The following is a 16777-nucleotide window of genomic DNA, read 5'->3' as shown; positions in this document are numbered from 1 at the left end:
TCATACTGCTTATTTTTTGTACTCCCACCCACACGACTATCTAGAATCTCCTCTATCTCCTCCTTCTTAGAAGTAGGAATTGGACATGGCTCTAACATCAGCTCCTCATCTGCACCATCATCATGATACTCTGTTAAGTCTGCAATGTTGAAAATAGGATAAATGTGAATTCCATCTGGCAACTCTACTTCATATGCATTTCCTAAGTCATGTTTCTCCAAAATTTTGCAGGGGCCAAATTTCTTCATCTTCAGCTTGTTGTAAGTATCAGTTGGAAATTTTTCTTTTCTTAAGTGTACCATGACTAGATACCCTACTTGGAATTCCTTATGTCTTCTCCTCTAATTAGCCCTAGCTTTATACCGTTGGTTCATCTTGGTAATGTGTGCCTGGACCTCCTCATGTAGATGCTTGATATGTTTAGCAAATTCTTCAGCTTCATCACTTGTCCTCTCCCCTTGCTCTATCTTCCTCAATTCTGGTGCAGTCCTTGGGCTACTTCAATATACAATTTGGAATGGTGATCTACCAGTACTCTTATTTATAGAGTTATTGTAAGAAAACTCTGCTTGTGGTAGATTCTTGGGCTTATCCCCAACTAAACATCTCAACAAATTGCTCAGAATTCTATTTACCACTTCAGTCTGTCCTTCAATCTGCGAGTGATGTGTAGAACTAAACTTCAACTCTATTCTCAACTTCTTCCACAATGTTGTCCAGAAATATCCCACAAATTTAGTATCTCTGTTAGAAACTATACTCCTTGGGAGACCATGTAGTCTTACCACCTCTCTGAAAAACAAGTCTGCAATATGGACAGCATCATGAGTTTTGTGGCATGGAATGAAATGTGCCATTTTGGAGAACCTATCAACCACCACAAATATTGAGTCATTACCCCTTTGTGTCCTTGGCAATCCAAGAACAAAATCCATACTTATGTCCTCCCACGACTTTGATGGAATAGGCAATGGCTAATATAGTCTAGTATTGTGACTAAATCCCTTTGCCACTTGACAAACCTAACAATTTTGTACAAACTTCTTCACACCCTGTGACATTTGAGGCCAAAATAATGTTCTTTCAGAATGGCAATGGTCTTATCTCGACCAAAATTTCATGCCATCCCTCCACTGTGTTTCTCCTTAATCAAATTTTCTCTCATGGAACTCCTTGGAATGCACAATTAACTGCCCTTGAACAACATACCATCTTGAATCAAATAGTCTAGCCACTTGGTTCTATCTACAGCAACAGGCTCTTTACAAGCTTTCCATGCTTTAGCAAAATCAGGATCCTCAGGGTACAGATTTGTTAGGAACCTGTGTGTTCCTTCTGTTTATTTTATTACAGTAGAGTTGTTGGACGCATATGCTTTGTAAGTCGTCCCGTGAGTTTATTTTATTATCCCACATGCATAGGTAGTATTACTTTTCTAGATCGTACCCAGTATATAAGAATAGGTTGAGGCCCTTGATGGGCACGGACGAATTTATTGTATTGAGCTTGCTCAAAGGAGGTTACCCCCTCGAAGTGGCCTGCAATCAGTAGATTTATTCTGAGTTCTGCTATCACTTTGTATTCTGTTATTTCGAGCATTCTCACGATATTGCTATAAGGAGGTTCTTCTCATCTGGTATCAGAGCACTCTCTTGGGCTCGCTGGGTGGAAATTACATCAATTTTTTTTTTTTTCTGTCATGGCCTTCAGGTTCCTCTCACTTCTAATATCTCTTGTTATTGCAATAATTCATTTCAGTTGTTCTGTCTGTGAGTGAATTTTTCTAAGTCGACTGTTAAGAAAAAAAAAAAAAAAAAAAAGAGTAAAAAATTTTTCTGTTTTTTAGTCGTAGCTTCCTTGTTTGCTTTCTGTTTCTGCTCATACTTCCGCAGAACGTCTGCAATATCGTTTCGCATACTTCCTTCCTTGGCAACCCAACCCCAAATTTTACATATCAAAGCCCTAAATCCCTCATTTATCTAATTTTAGGGTTTGCCCTATCTTTTTCACCTCTCATCCAATCGCCACCAAACTGAGCCACAAGATTCAATTCCTCATTTTGCTCCCTTATCCCTCTTGGACTGTTCGCCTCATTTCGCCTCCCTACCCTTGAAACCCTCATTTTTCTTTTTCCCTTGTCCCTAGATAGTCTCCCACCACCCGTCGAACACCCATTTCCTATATGAGTTTTACCCAAATCCAAGTTTGCCGTAACTAAAAAAGTTTTTGTTTCTCATCTTCTACCCATTTCAAAAAAAAAAAAAAAAAAAAAAACCCTTGTTTTATGGTTGTTACGCGTACAGGAGCAAAAATCATGGAAGAGGAAATTGCATCCCTCAAAACCAGACTTCAAGATCTGGATGACAAAATTCTGGGTCTTAACTTTCAGCAGTCAGCCATGAGCCGAAACCATTCAGGAGATACTGGGTCCTCTTCTGGCAATTTTCGTGGACCAAAGCTTGATTTTCCACGCTTCGATGGTTCTGATCCGACTGGATGGATCTATAGGGCAGAGCAGTATTTCAGCTTGCATAATACTTTGGATAACCACAAAGTCTCCCTTGCATCTTTTCATTTGGAACATGAAGCTCTTCAATGGTTCCGTTGGTACATCAAGGCTAATGTAGGCCCAACGTGGAGCGAATTGTGCACCCTCATTTTGGAGCGCTTTGGCCCTAGTTCCTTTGATGATTTCACAGGAGCACTCACTAAACTGCGTCAAACAGGCACTGTAAGAGAATACCAGACAGAGTTTGAAAAATTAGCTAATCACACAGAGGGCTTGTCTGATGAATTCTTCCGTAGTTGTTTTGTCAGTGGTCTGAAGGATGCACTTCGCTCAGAAGTCAAAATGTTTTGACCTACTACAATGATGGAAGCCCTTGGGTTGGCTAAGTTAGCGGAAGACAAGATTAGTGCTCTACAACGCTCCAGATCTAATTTTGTTCCATTCAGAAATACAGGTTCTCACAACCCTCCAGTCATACCAGCTCCCAGAACTACTCCGATCAAGCACTTGTCTGAAACAGAGATGCGAGTTAGGCGAGACAAAGGGCTTTGTTATAATTGTGATGAGAAATGGTCTCGGGGCCATAGATGTGTTCAGCAAAAGCTCTATCTCTTGGATGTGGATTCTCCACCGGAACTGGAAGAATATGTAGATGCTCAGGAAACAGTGGATGCTGAGGTTGAGCCTCACCAGCCTGAACCTCCTTCCCCAGAAGCTCCACCAGAGATATCTGTCCATGCTTTGGCAGGAGTCACTACTCCACAAACCATGCGGGTCCAGGGTTTCTTCAAGAAGATCCCTCTTACTATACTCATTGATTCTGGTAGCACTCATAACTTCATTGATCCACGAATAGCCAAACAGGCTAATTGCTTTATCCATCCCTGCTCTAGCTTTGAAGTCATGATTGCCAATGGGGGCACTTTACCTTGTAAAGGGAAATGTCGCAATGTGCGTCTCTCTATTGGAGCTTATAACATGCGCTCTGACATGTTTGCCTTACCCTTAGGTGGTTGTGATGTGGTTTTGGGTGCCCAATGGTTACGCACTCTTGGCCCCATTCTCTGGGATTTTGCTGAACTTTGGATGCAGTTTTCAGCCGAGGGGCACCAACACACTTTGAAAGGCTTACAACCAGGGTCTCTCAGCATCATCAGTTCACACCGTATGGAAAAACTTCTTAAGAAGAATTCACATGGTGTCATCGCTCAGCTCCATTCCATTCAGATGCAGCCATCAGCAGTCTCTAGCACTCCTGCCGATCTCCAACACATTTTGGACAAGTATTCTGGTATATTTGCTGAACCTGTGGGATTACCTCCTTCTCGTCCAGAGGACCACCGTATTCAGCTCCTTCCTGGCAGTGTTCCGCCCAACATCAGGCCCTACCGCTACCCATTTCATCAGAAGACCGAAATCGAGATACTTGTCCGTGACTTACTGAAGCAAGGTATTATTCGCCCTAGTACCAGTTCCTTTTCTTCTCCAGTTCTGCTTGTTCGCAAAAAAGATGGGTCATGGCGACTCTGCATTGATTTCCGAGCACTTAATTATCTCACTATAAAGGACAAGTTTCCCATTCCAGTTGTTGATGAACTTCTTGATGAACTTCATGGGGCTCATTTTTTCTCCAAGTTAGATCTTCGTTCTGGGTATCATCAAATTCGGGTTAATGAGGAGGATATACCTAAAACTGCCTTCCGCACACATGATGGTCACTATGAATTTTTAGTCATGCCCTTTGGCCTCACGAATGCTCCTTCAACATTTCAGGCAGTGATGAATAACATATTTCGACCATACCTCCGAAAATTCATTCTGGTCTTCTTTGATGATATCCTCATATATAGCAAAACTTGGGCTGAGCATCTCCATCATCTGGAGCTTGTCTTGCAACTTGTCTCTGATCATCAACTCTGTGCAAAACTATCTAAATGTGTGTTTGGCCAGGAGGAAGTGGAGTATCTCAGGCATATTGTTGCACACCATGGAGTGCGGGTGGATCCTACAAAAATAGATGCCATGAAAACTTGGCCGCATCCTAAAACTCTCAAGAGCCTTCGGGGTTTTTTGGGGTTGACTGGCTACTACCGCAAGTTTGTCAAAGATTACGGGAAAATTGCAGCACCATTGACAGCTCTGTTAAAAAAGGATGCCTTCTCCTGGACCCCTGTTGCTGAGACTGCATTTGAACAACTGAAACAGGCTATGTGCAGTACACCTGTTCTCGCGATGCCAGATTTTTCCAAACCCTTCACTATTGAGAGTGATGCTTGCGGCAATGGATTGGGTGCTATTCTCCTGCAAGATGACCATCCTATTGCGTTCACTAGCAAAGCCCTCTCTGGTAAGAATCTAGCCCTCTCTACTTATGAAAAAGAAATGATGGCTATTTTGCATGCTGTACAGAAGTGGCGGCCATACCTCTTAGGGAGTCATTTTTGCATCAGAACCGATCACCAAAGTCTGAAATACTTCCTGGAACAACGGGTATCCTCTCCTACACAACAGAAATGGGTCAGCAAACTCATGGGGTATGATTATGAGATCACCTACAAGAAGGGTAAGGAGAATATTGTGGCAGATGCTCTTTCTCGCACATTTGATAATCAAGCTTCCCTTTCCGCTATTTCTAAGCCCATTCCCAATTGGTTAGCGTCTGTTCAGCAGGGCTATGACAGTGACTCTTCTTTATCTCAAATCATTCACCAGCTAGCCAATAATCCTTCTGCTATACCACATTACTCTTGGGATGGTGCTTCTCTTCGATACAAGGGTCGGCTAGTGCTTCCTCAGAACCCAGCTCTACATCAGGCTATTTTTTATGAACTCCATGCTTCTCCTTCAGCAGGGCACTCAGGCTTCCTCAAAACTTATGAGCGAGCAAGGAGAAACTTCTTTTGGAAAGGGATGAAACAGACGATTCAACAGATGGTGGCTGAATGTGATACTTGCCAACGCCACAAGGGTGAAACGACCCTCCTTCCTGGCTTGCTCGAACCATTGCCCATCCCTACACGGATTTGGACTGATATTTCTATGGATTTCATTGAAGGGCTTCCTAAATCCGGTGGCAAGACAGTGATCTTGGTTGTGGTTGATCGTCTCTCGAAATATAGTCATTTTTGTGCCCTCAGCCACCCCTATACTGCCTCCTCTGTTGCACAAATCTTCATGGACCAGATATTTCGTCTTCATGGACTCCCTTCTTCCATTGTCTCTGATCGTGATGCAACTTTTACCAGTCATTTTTGGACTGAACTGTTTCAGAAAACTGGCACCAAACTGAAGATGAGTTCGGGCTATCACCCACAAACTGATGGTCAAACAGAAATTGTCAATAAATGCTTGGAAACTTATCTTCGTTGCTTCACTTCCGAACAGCAACATCAGTGGGCCAAGTGGCTCCCTTTAGCTGAATGGTGGTACAATACCTCTTACCACACTGCCTCTAAAATGACTCCATATGAAGCAGTCTATGGTCAGGCACCTCCAGTGCTCCTTCCCTACACTCCCAACAGCTCACCAGTCCAGGCAGTTGACATAGTTCTCCGCAGCAGGGATCAGATTCTTCGTACCTTACAGGATAATCTTCACATGGCCCGTAATCGGATGAAACAGCAAGCAGATCAACACCGTTCTGAGCGCTCATTTCAAGTTGGGGATATGGTTTTTCTTCGTCTACAGCCATACAAACAATCCTCCCTAAAGCTGAAAGGGCGTCATAAGCTGGCCCCAAAATTTTATGGGCCTTATCAGGTTCTGCAGAAGATTGGTTCAGTTGCTTATAAACTGGAACTTCCTCCTTCTTCCCGCATTCATCCAGTCTTTCATGTTTCTTGTCTAAAGAAAGTTCTGGGTACCACTGTCAGAGCACAAACTACTCTCCCTGAAATGGATACGGAAGGATCCATTATCCTAGAGCCGGTGGCAATCATTGACCAGCGCACTCGCCAGCTTCGCTCTCGCTCCATCTCTGAGGTCTTGATTCAGTGGCATGGCATGCAACCAGAGGATGCTACCTGGGAACCCCTTCTTCAGATTCAACAACAATTTCCACACCTTAAGCTTTGAGGACAAAGCTTTTTTCTAAGGGAGAGGGGATGTTAGGAACCTGTGTGTTCCTTCTGTTTATTTTGTTACAGTAGAGTTGTTGGACGCATATGCTTTGTAAGTCGTCCCGTGAGTTTATTTTATTATCCCACATGCATAGGTAGTATTACTTTTCTAGATCGTACCCAGTATATAAGAATAGGTTGAGGCCCTTGATGGGCACGGACGAATTTATTGTATTGAGCTTGCTCAAAGGAGGTTACCCCCTCGAAGTGGCCTGCGATCAGTAGATTTATTCTGAGTTCTGCTATCACTTTGTATTCTGTTATTTCGAGCATTCTCACGATATTGCTATAAGGAGGTTCTTCTCAAGATTCTTGAGTTCATCAAACCCAACTACTTCAACTTGCATTATTGTAAGCAACAACTACCTCCTACTTAATGCATTTGCAACCCTATTAGATTTTCCACTTCTATGCTTCAACACAAATGTATAACTCTGCAAGAACTCTACCCACTTCATATGCCTCTGATTCAATTTACCTTGGCTATTTAGATACTATAATGCTTAGTGATCATTATATAAAACAAATTCCTTTGGCAATAAATAATGCCTCCATTTCTTTAAGGCCTAAACTATTGCATAGAACTCTTGATCATAAATAGAATACTTATTTTTCACATAATTCAATTTTTCACTAAAATATGCAATAGGCTTACCTTCTTGGCTTAATACAGCCCCAATAGTGCTACCACTAGCATTACAATCCACCTGGAACACCTTTCTAAAATATAGAAGTGCTAACATAGGTTGTTCTGTCACCTTCTTCTTCAGTATTTCAAAACTTCTCGCAGCTGCCGTAGTCCATTTGAACTCTTTTCTGTCCCCTCTTATTGTGTCAGTCAAGGGTGCACATATGCTACTGAAATTCTTAATGAACTTCCTATAAAAACTAACCAAACCATGAAATGATCTTACCTCAGTAGAAGACCTTGGAGTGGGCCATTCCAAGATGGATTTTACCTTCTATGAATCCATTTTGAGACCTTCAGGTGATATAACAAACCCCAAGTAGACTAATTCCTTTTTAGCAAAGGTACACTTCTTCAGATTAATTAACAGTTTCTCTTCCCTCAACCTCTCAAGAACACTACGAATATGCAATAAATGTTCTTCCAAAGTCTTGCTGAAAATTAAAATATCATCCAAATAAACAATAACAAATTTTCCCAAGAACTTCTTAAGTACCTCATTCATAAGCCGCATGAAGGTGCTTGGGGCGTTCGTCAATCCAAAGGGCATGACTAACCACTCATAAATGCCCTCCTTGGTCTTGAAGGTAGTTTTGCACTCATCTCCTTCTCGTATCCATATTTGGTGATAACTACTCTTGAGATCTATCTTTGTGAAGTACTGAGCTCCACTCAAACAATCCATAAGATCATTCATTCTTGGCAAAGGAAACCGATACTTGATGGTTATCCTATTTATAGCTTGAGAGTTTGTACACATCCTCCACTCTCCATCCTTCTTTGGTGCTAGTACTATAGGTACTACACATGGACTTAGGCTCTCCTGAATCAACCCCTTCCTCAATAGCTCCTGAACCTATCTATTTAGCTCCTCAGTTTCAGTAGGAGTCATCCTGTGAGCAGCCTTGTTAGGAAAACTAGGTCCTAGGATCAAATCTATCTGATGACTGATTTGCCTTACTAGTGAAAATCCTTCTGGAACATTATTAGAGATGATATCTCCAAACTCACCTAATAAATCTAAAACTTCAAGTGGTATTTCACTACTACCTTCTTTATTTTTCCTAGGAATCAAAGCATAGCACATACGCTGATGTTTCATGCCATCTAAAAACTTCCTTCCATCAACAAGATAAATCCTAGCACTGCTACATACCTTTTCGCCTTCCTTTTTCATGGGCTTCAATTTGTGGCAAACTCCATCCTTTGTTAGAGAGTATGTGTTTGCATGACCATCATGTACTACATGCCTATCAAACTGCCATGATCTAACCAACAATAGATGGCAAACATCCATTGGAATAACATCACGGAGAACTTCATCATGGTAACTCCCAATTTTGAACTTCACTAAACATTGTTCACTTACCAAGACCTTATGATCATCCTTCACCCAAGTGATATAATAGGGTTGGGGTTGTTTCTCCCTCTTGAGCTTCAGCTTAGAGACCATCTCCTCTGATACCAAGTTATCAGTGCTACCACCATCAATGATCACATCACAACATTTATCCTCACACTTGCACCTAGTACGGAATAGACTCCTCCTTTTCCCTAGTTCAATCTCACCACTTAGTAGGACCCTTTCATTTACTAAAGTCTCTCCTCTTTTCGCATCCTCTAAATGTTATGATTGTGCATCCTCATCCACATGAGCAACCCTAGCTTGACCCTCAGCTCTCCTATCTATCCTTCCTTGTCATTGAGGGCATTCAAAGGCACAATGACCTTCTTCATTGAAATGGAAATAGGTACCACAAAAGCCTCCTCTTCCTTGTCCACATCCTCTACCTCTTCCTCTCTGATTTCCAAAGTCTTGATCACGGGAGCGGTTGAAACCCTCGTTCCTCTAGTTTCTGCTAGTACCCACATCTTCATTTATCTTTTGGATTTCATTTCAGCCTCTAGATAACCTACCACTACCCTTTCCTCCTTGACCATGCCCTCTTTGTCTCCCTTCAAACCTTTTATTTAGCTTCTCTTCAACTCATAGGGCAAACTGGTATGCCTCCTCAACGTTGGTCATTCTTACCAAACTTAATTCCTCTTGGATGCTAGGTCGCAACCCACTGATATAATGAGAAACCTTCTCCTTATTTTCTTCTTCATGCCCCACTCTAATTAGAAGTCGATAAAACTCCTCTGTATATTCTTGGACTGATTTTCCTACTTCTTTTAACCCATGTATCTTCTTAAATAAATCAAGCTCGTAGTCAACAGGGATGAACTGCTTCTTTAGTTTGTCCACCATGTGATCCCACCTTGTGATCTTCTCCTTTCCTCTTCTATTTATTTCCAATTGAACTTCTTGCCACCAAATTTTGGCATGTCCTTTCAGTTTGGCCTTTGCAAACTTAACCCTATCTGGATCCTTGATATCCTCATACTCAAAGTACTCTTCTAGTTCATTGATCCAGTCGGTCAACTCATCTGGTTTCAGATTTCTTAAAAATACACCCACATCAATTGTAGGTATTTTCCCAATCTTAGTAATGGCCCTAAAAGCCTCTCCTCTGCCTAATTTAGAACTTCCCCATCAACTTCCCCTTCTGGTCCAATTTCTTCATCTTCATTGTCATCCTCACTTTTCGTCACCTGTAGTAACATTTGTTCCCCTATGGAGCTCCTCCTACAACACTTGCACCTGCCTTTGGAGGGCTCTAACCTCCTCATGATTAATAGCTTTGGCCCTTCCACCATGCTCTCTTCATGGAGGCATCTTCTTAATTCAAACCCATAACCACACAGTCATAGTGCAAACTGCCTCACAATTGGCACTCTATCTAAACACTCAGAAAAACTTGCTCTGATACCACTTGATGCGGTCAAGCCAAATGATAGAATGGACATAACAAGAAAGGGGAAAACTTTATTAACTATGTAAATATGCTAATAAATTTATTATAGATAAAATAGACTTCAAAACATACCCTAAGGGGTTACAATAGTATAAATTTGGAGATAATTTCTCTTTTTAGTACCTCCTCTCAAACTCCACTCTAAATTGCCTTTTACAATGCCAAAAATGTTCTTAAATAGACCCCAAAGGGTTAAGGATTAGGAATACATTCTAGAAAGTGCTAGTTGGCATCCACCGACCAAATAGAAGGCTCCAAAAGTCACATTAGAAGTCGGCACAAAATTAGAAGAATCCAGAAACGGTAATCAAACTTTCGAGAGGCATAACTTTTGAACCGTACCTTCGATTGACAAGCCGTTTACATTTTTGAAAAGCTCTCGAAGTGCTCTATAGCCCTATGGACCAGCTACACTTGTCCCCCATTTTTCAGCCCTATTTGATGTCATTTAATGCCCCTAACTCTACTTTGAAGCATTCTTAGGATGTCTCCAAAAATCAAAAAATTGTGATAACTTTCAAACTGTGGGGCTTTTTGACCTGATTCTTTTTCTGGAATGCTCTAAATTACAATGACAATCATTTGACCAATTTACACCTTCTAGTTCACCAAAATGATGGCTCAATTACATACTCCAATTTTTCTGACATTTACATGTATCCCAAGGTGATTAAAAACTCTAACCTAGAACACTAATAGTGGAACTATGAGAGTTGGAACCTTTATTTGACCCAAATGGATATCCAGAAATGAAAACACATGAAACAAAAACTAAGTCTAAGTACATTTTTTTGGGTGACACAAGATTGCCCTTATACCTCTGGATGCTCCTGCATCACTTAAATATGCATTTAATGCAAGGGGTTTATTTAATTTGTAATCTCTAGGATAACTTGTGGCTTAGTTGGGTATAAGTAGGGGGTTTTGTGGAGTCTTAGATCATTTATTCATTCATGGAGTGATTCATTCATTCAAAAGAGTCAGTATGGAGAGTAGTTGAAGAGTGAGTTTTCTTAAGTTTGTGGATAGAGCATCGAATGTGAGGTAGTTTATAGTAGGATTATAGTGGAGATATGAGTTTGTGAGAAGGGCTAGTGGCTATGGTTTGGAACCAAGGAGGTTTCTTGGTGGCTTGCAAGCATAAGTTGAGATCTTGGAAGTTTCTACCATATTGCTATTATGTTACAAATCTGGATTAGCTAGGGTTTGGATTGGATCTTGAGGGATCTTGTAGAACTATTATTGTGATTGTTGTTGTATTTGGTCATAACCTGGAAGGCCTTACATCCGAGCATATTGCATGTAAATAGTTATTATATGAATAAAGAGTTGTGATTTGGTATCAAATTTTGCATTGTTGTCATCTTGTGTTATGTTTCCATTGTGTGTTTTTTGCTAAAAGATAGGACATCTCCTTTGGGGATTCTCCTACCTTGCATTGTGTCAGGTGGTATCAGAGAGAAGGTTGTTCCTAAGTGTGTAGACAGATCATCAAAGTTGTGGCAATTTGCACCAGGACTTGGGTTGGAGAAGTAGATCTCAGAAGATCTTTAATCTAGTGGTGGAGTTTCTTTTTGGGGTCCTAGGTCTCTTGGTTGCATGGTGGCAGATCATGGTTTTGACTTACAAATTATAGAGGGCTCGTAGATGGATCAATGGATGCAAAGATGGAAGGTTGATCTTTTTGAGGCATAATCATAAAGAGTTTGCATAATGTGTATTGTAGATTCATGTTCTTGGACTTGTGATTTGGTTCCTGATTATCCGTACGAGGTGATAGGTTGTCATCTGACTTGTAAACAATTGATTTTTATCACAAGGAGCATGAGAATGATTTTTTTTCAGAGGGTTTACGAAGATTTTGGGAGATAGCTCTAAGAGGATTGGACCCTAGGATGATTGTGAATCTATGTGATGTGGTGGAGATGAGGCTTTCGTAGATGTATGCTAGGTTTGAAGCTAGCTTGGTTGATCAAGTTAAGGATGGGATAAGGAAGGCATTCCATAGATGTTTGTGGAGTTGGAGTCTACCAATCCAGAAGAGAGTTATATGGCTGGTTAAGAGACTTGTTCGAGAGAGAAGATGGCATAATAAGGTCGACGTAGAAGAGGATGGTTTTCTTGATTAGTTTGTGGAGTTTGATACAAAACCTACAGAGTAACTAGAGGTTGTTGCTAAAGGTATTTCTAACCTTGTTGATGTTGGAATTTAGATTGGTTTTCATGATCATTTGGTTGAGTCTGACATGGAGATTGCAGAGCACTTGGTCATGGATGATCTAGTTGTTGTTGGTGATGAGTTCTATGTTGTAGAGAATCTTGTTGTGAGCAATGGCATTTTTGGTGTCGTGAGTTTGGAATATGTTGATGGAGATCTTCATATTGTTGTTGATGTGGAGTTTTTTTTTTTGGTGCGGATTCACTTGTTGATGATTTACTGGTGAAGCATTATGTTCAGTTTATTCCTAGGAGTGAGCATACTTATTGGGTGGTTGAGATTCTATTGTTTGATAGAATGATGTAGATGTGGATGATTTTCATGTTGGTTTGGAAGCCTTTGGTAAAGATGAAGATGGTTTTTGATCTTTCTTTGGGCATCAAAGTGTGGGATACACTTTTCTATTTACCTAGGGAGTCTAATGCAAGAGCATCTTGGGTATGCTTGGTGACTACTTTGTATTTTATGGGAGGAGGCTTAGTAGTTGCTTTGGAGGATTCTTGGACTAGTTCTTGGTCAAAGAAGGACTAGTGCTCAGCATGCTCTAGGAGCTCGACATGGTTTGTTGTGCTTAGCATGTATTAGGATTTTGTGGTCACTCCGTAGTTTGTTGGGGCCAACTAGAGGTCTTGGTGCATTTAATGCATGTAGCATGTGATTGTGTCATGGATCGATCTAGGAGTTTGTGTGGACCTATTTATGGTCTTGGTTATCTCTCCTATGTGCATTTAAATCTATATTATAAACTTGCAGCTTGTCCTAAGTATTTTGTGTGGTTATCATGTGTAAATTGTAGGTTAATGTGAGCGTTAACATTTTTTATTTGATGTTTGTTGTGAGCTGACTTGTGTTTTAAATATGCATTTAATGCAAGGGGTTTATTTAATTTATAATTTCTAGGCCAACTTGTGGCTTAGTTGGGTATAAGTAGGGGGTCTTGTGGAGTCATATACCTTTCATTCATTCATGGAGTGATTCATTCATTCAAAGAAGTGAGTCTAGAGAGTAGCTAAAGAGTGAGTTTTCCTGAGTTTGTGGACAGAGCACCAAATGTGAGGCAGTTTACAGTAGGATTATGGTGGAGATGTGAGTTTTTAAGAAGGGCTAGTAGTTTTAGTTTGGAAACAAGGAGGTTTCTTGGTGGCTTGTGAGCATAAGTTGAGATCTTGGAGATTTCTACCAGATTGCTATTATGTTACAGATCTAGGCTAGCTAGGGTTTGGATTAGATCTTGAGGGATCTTGCAGAATTGTTATTATGTTTGGCCTTAACTCGGAAGGCCTTATAGTTAGGCATATTGCATGTAAACAATTATTATATGAATAGAGAGTTGTGATTTGATATCAAATCTTGCATTGTTGTTATCTTGTGTTGCATTTCCACTATGTGTTTATTTGTCGGGGGCTAGGACATCTCCTTTGGGTATTCTCATGCCTTGCACTGTGTCAGTTAAGAGTAATAAGGACTATTAGGTCCACCTTGTTAAAGGATTTGGGACTGATGCACCTATTAGGATGAATCAGTGGATTGATCTCTAAAATACAACTCTAATTGCTATTGGAGATCCTTTCAAGTAAAATGATCACCTGACTTTGATAGATGAGTCTCTTCCTTTACATATGTTGCTTGTAGACTTTTGAATGATTTGGCCTTGTACATTCTCTTCTATACAACATTTTTCAACTCATTACATATATATTTTGGATAACCAAAATACCTTATACTTATATCCATCCAAATAATTCCATCATAGGTTTGCTACAATATAAACATTTCAAAAAACAATCACCAAGTTGGCTTAGTACTGTAACTTGGGTCCAATGGCTTACTCAGGCGATACTGAAGACACTCGAGCACCACTATCACCTTGGCTAACTCTAGTGTTTGGTTGATACTAGATGCTTATTTTATACTGATCACTTCGTAGACACTTATTACTTGTTTCACATTGTTCTGACAACTTGATTATCATCTTAGAATAAAACTATTTTGTTGACTTGGTTCTCACTGGAGCTCAATAGACACTGTCAACTCAGTTGACACTATAGCTTGGTGGGAACTATCAGCTCGGTTGACACTTCTTACTTCATGTAAGGTTAAAATTGTTTTCTTGGTTCCTTTATGAGATTAGTTAACACTGTAAAATGGTAACTCGGTTACTACTATCTTTCCATTATGACTAAGTGTTTTGACACTAATTAACAATATATCTTACCATGAGATAAACAATCTCCCCCTTTGACATTAGTGGAAAAGACACTTATCATGCACAAGATCTAAAATTCAAAATTTCTTTGGTCAAACTCCCCCTTTGAGTATGCTTTGTTCTGTAGCTCGATTTGCACTGAAGACTCTACAATTCAATTTGAACTAAAAACTTTGTCTTTTATTTTTCAAAATTATTTTTGTTTTTCTACTTTTTACGTATCTTCCTTGTTGTAAATATTTTCTCCTCCTTATACATATCTCCCTTGATATGTATATAAATATGTACATTTCCTATACTTTCCCATTTAATGTACTTTTCCCCTTATTTTGTTGCAAATACCAAAAATTTACAAGGTTATGCCAAAATGAGAAAGAAAGTCATGGTGTACCTTCAAAACCATAGAAAAAGTCTTATCCCAGTTATCTTGTAGCACTTTCAAAATATGTAGATCAATCTGAAGCTCTACTGATAACACATTCATGTGATCTAGAATTGATAGATTTGTATCTTTGACTAGTGTCCTTGCATGATCCATTCTCTTCTGCATAATGTCCATGTGGGGAAGTGTCATACTTTGTATATCAACTAATGTTTCCCTTATTCTGCCTTCTTCCCTTAGCAGTTTTGCCTAAAGATCTGTCAAAAATCTAGTTTTAACAAAATGATTTGAACTGGAACTCAGATTTAGTGCCAACTAATTTGCACTATCCGTCAAGTCCATATCAATCTTGGCCAGTTTATCTTTTATTTCCTTGGTAAAGTTAGTGGAATCACTCAACTTAACAAATAAAAACACAACATTATTTATAGCATTTTCTAATGTAGAAATTAAAGTAGATAACTCTACTTGATCAATTGTTATTTTCTATACTACATTCTCTAGCACTTTATTCTCAAACTTCCTTTTAGCTTTCTCAAGAGTTTATCCTATCCATTAGTGTCCTCACTAAATTTATGTACAATATCAATTAAGTGATCAATGATAGGGTCTTTTTCATTTACCTCTATAGATAGAGCATCTAGAAATATTTATTTGATGTCTTCAAAAACTTTTCTTCTATCTCTTTCAACCCTTAGCATTCATTTTTTTTCTCTTTTCTTCCATAGTTCTCCCAAAATATCCATTTTCTAGGCAGATAGATTTGATTGGTCCCAATTTGGAATCACAATATCCTCTTCTAGATCTATGCCATCAACTATCTTCTCTTTACCTTTACTCTTGATAGCTGAAGAAGGAATGATCTCTTTGCCTTTGTCAATTGAGTCCTTTTGTTGTTGCTCAGTTGAGACTATGGGAGCTTATTGCTCAGTTTTCTCTAGGAGAGAGCTCAGTGAAGGTGTAACGGTATTCACTTCATAGCTTGGTTGAATTAGATTCAACTCAATGGATTGTTGATCAGGTGTTGCCTTAGGTGGAGTGGAAGGAAGTAATGTCATTACCTCTATAGTAATCTTCTCAAGATCAGACTCTTCAATTTTCTAAACCTCTAGTAGGTCTCCCTCTTCCTTGATATCAAAAATATGTTTCCATGTGTTTTTTGTGGACTACAAAGCATCTTCTATCTTATTTGACAAAACTTGAAAAGTTTTAAATCTAAGAGTTTGTTTGCTTTCATATTTGGATATTTCCTACTTGATTTCTTTGTCAGAGAGATTAGGCATGAGACTCCTTAGAGTCTTCCCTCTAAAATCCTTCTCTTTTTTGTTGCATTGTCTCAATGGTGAGATACATCCATCAGCAGTGCTTTAGGAGTTTTCCCTTTAAGTTTATAAGGGTCATATTTCCATCCTACCATCTTTTCAACTAATGCTTCCTCAATCTATTTCTACTCTCTTTGCTTCTAGAGTCATACTTGAAGTATTTAAATCCTGCCATATCCCTTTCTTCCCTTATATTTTTCAATTATTTCTCAAAAGTAGGGGGTGACTTCTTCAAAGAAATAATTGGGGTGTTATCTTCATCTGCATCATCCTCATCCTCATTGTCTAGCCTTAGTTTCTTCCTCAGTTTCCTTGGCTCTGAGGTAGTAATCATAGGAGTAGACTTTGGTATTCTCTTTGGTGGAGGTTTGTATGGTGTCTTTGCCTTCTTCTTGTAAGGTTCCTCTACCTCTTATTCTTCATCTTCTTCTTCATCTTTCTCTTATATATCATCACCCTTTCCTTCAGTGAGCATA

Source organism: Cupressus sempervirens, chromosome 5 (assembly GCF_028749045.1).
Source record: "Cupressus sempervirens isolate cs-2001-9-10 chromosome 5, ASM2874904v1, whole genome shotgun sequence".
Classification (NCBI taxonomy): domain Eukaryota; kingdom Viridiplantae; phylum Streptophyta; class Pinopsida; order Cupressales; family Cupressaceae; genus Cupressus; species Cupressus sempervirens.
The sequence above is the reverse complement of the archived record's forward strand: the minus strand, read 5'-3'. Positions refer to the sequence as shown.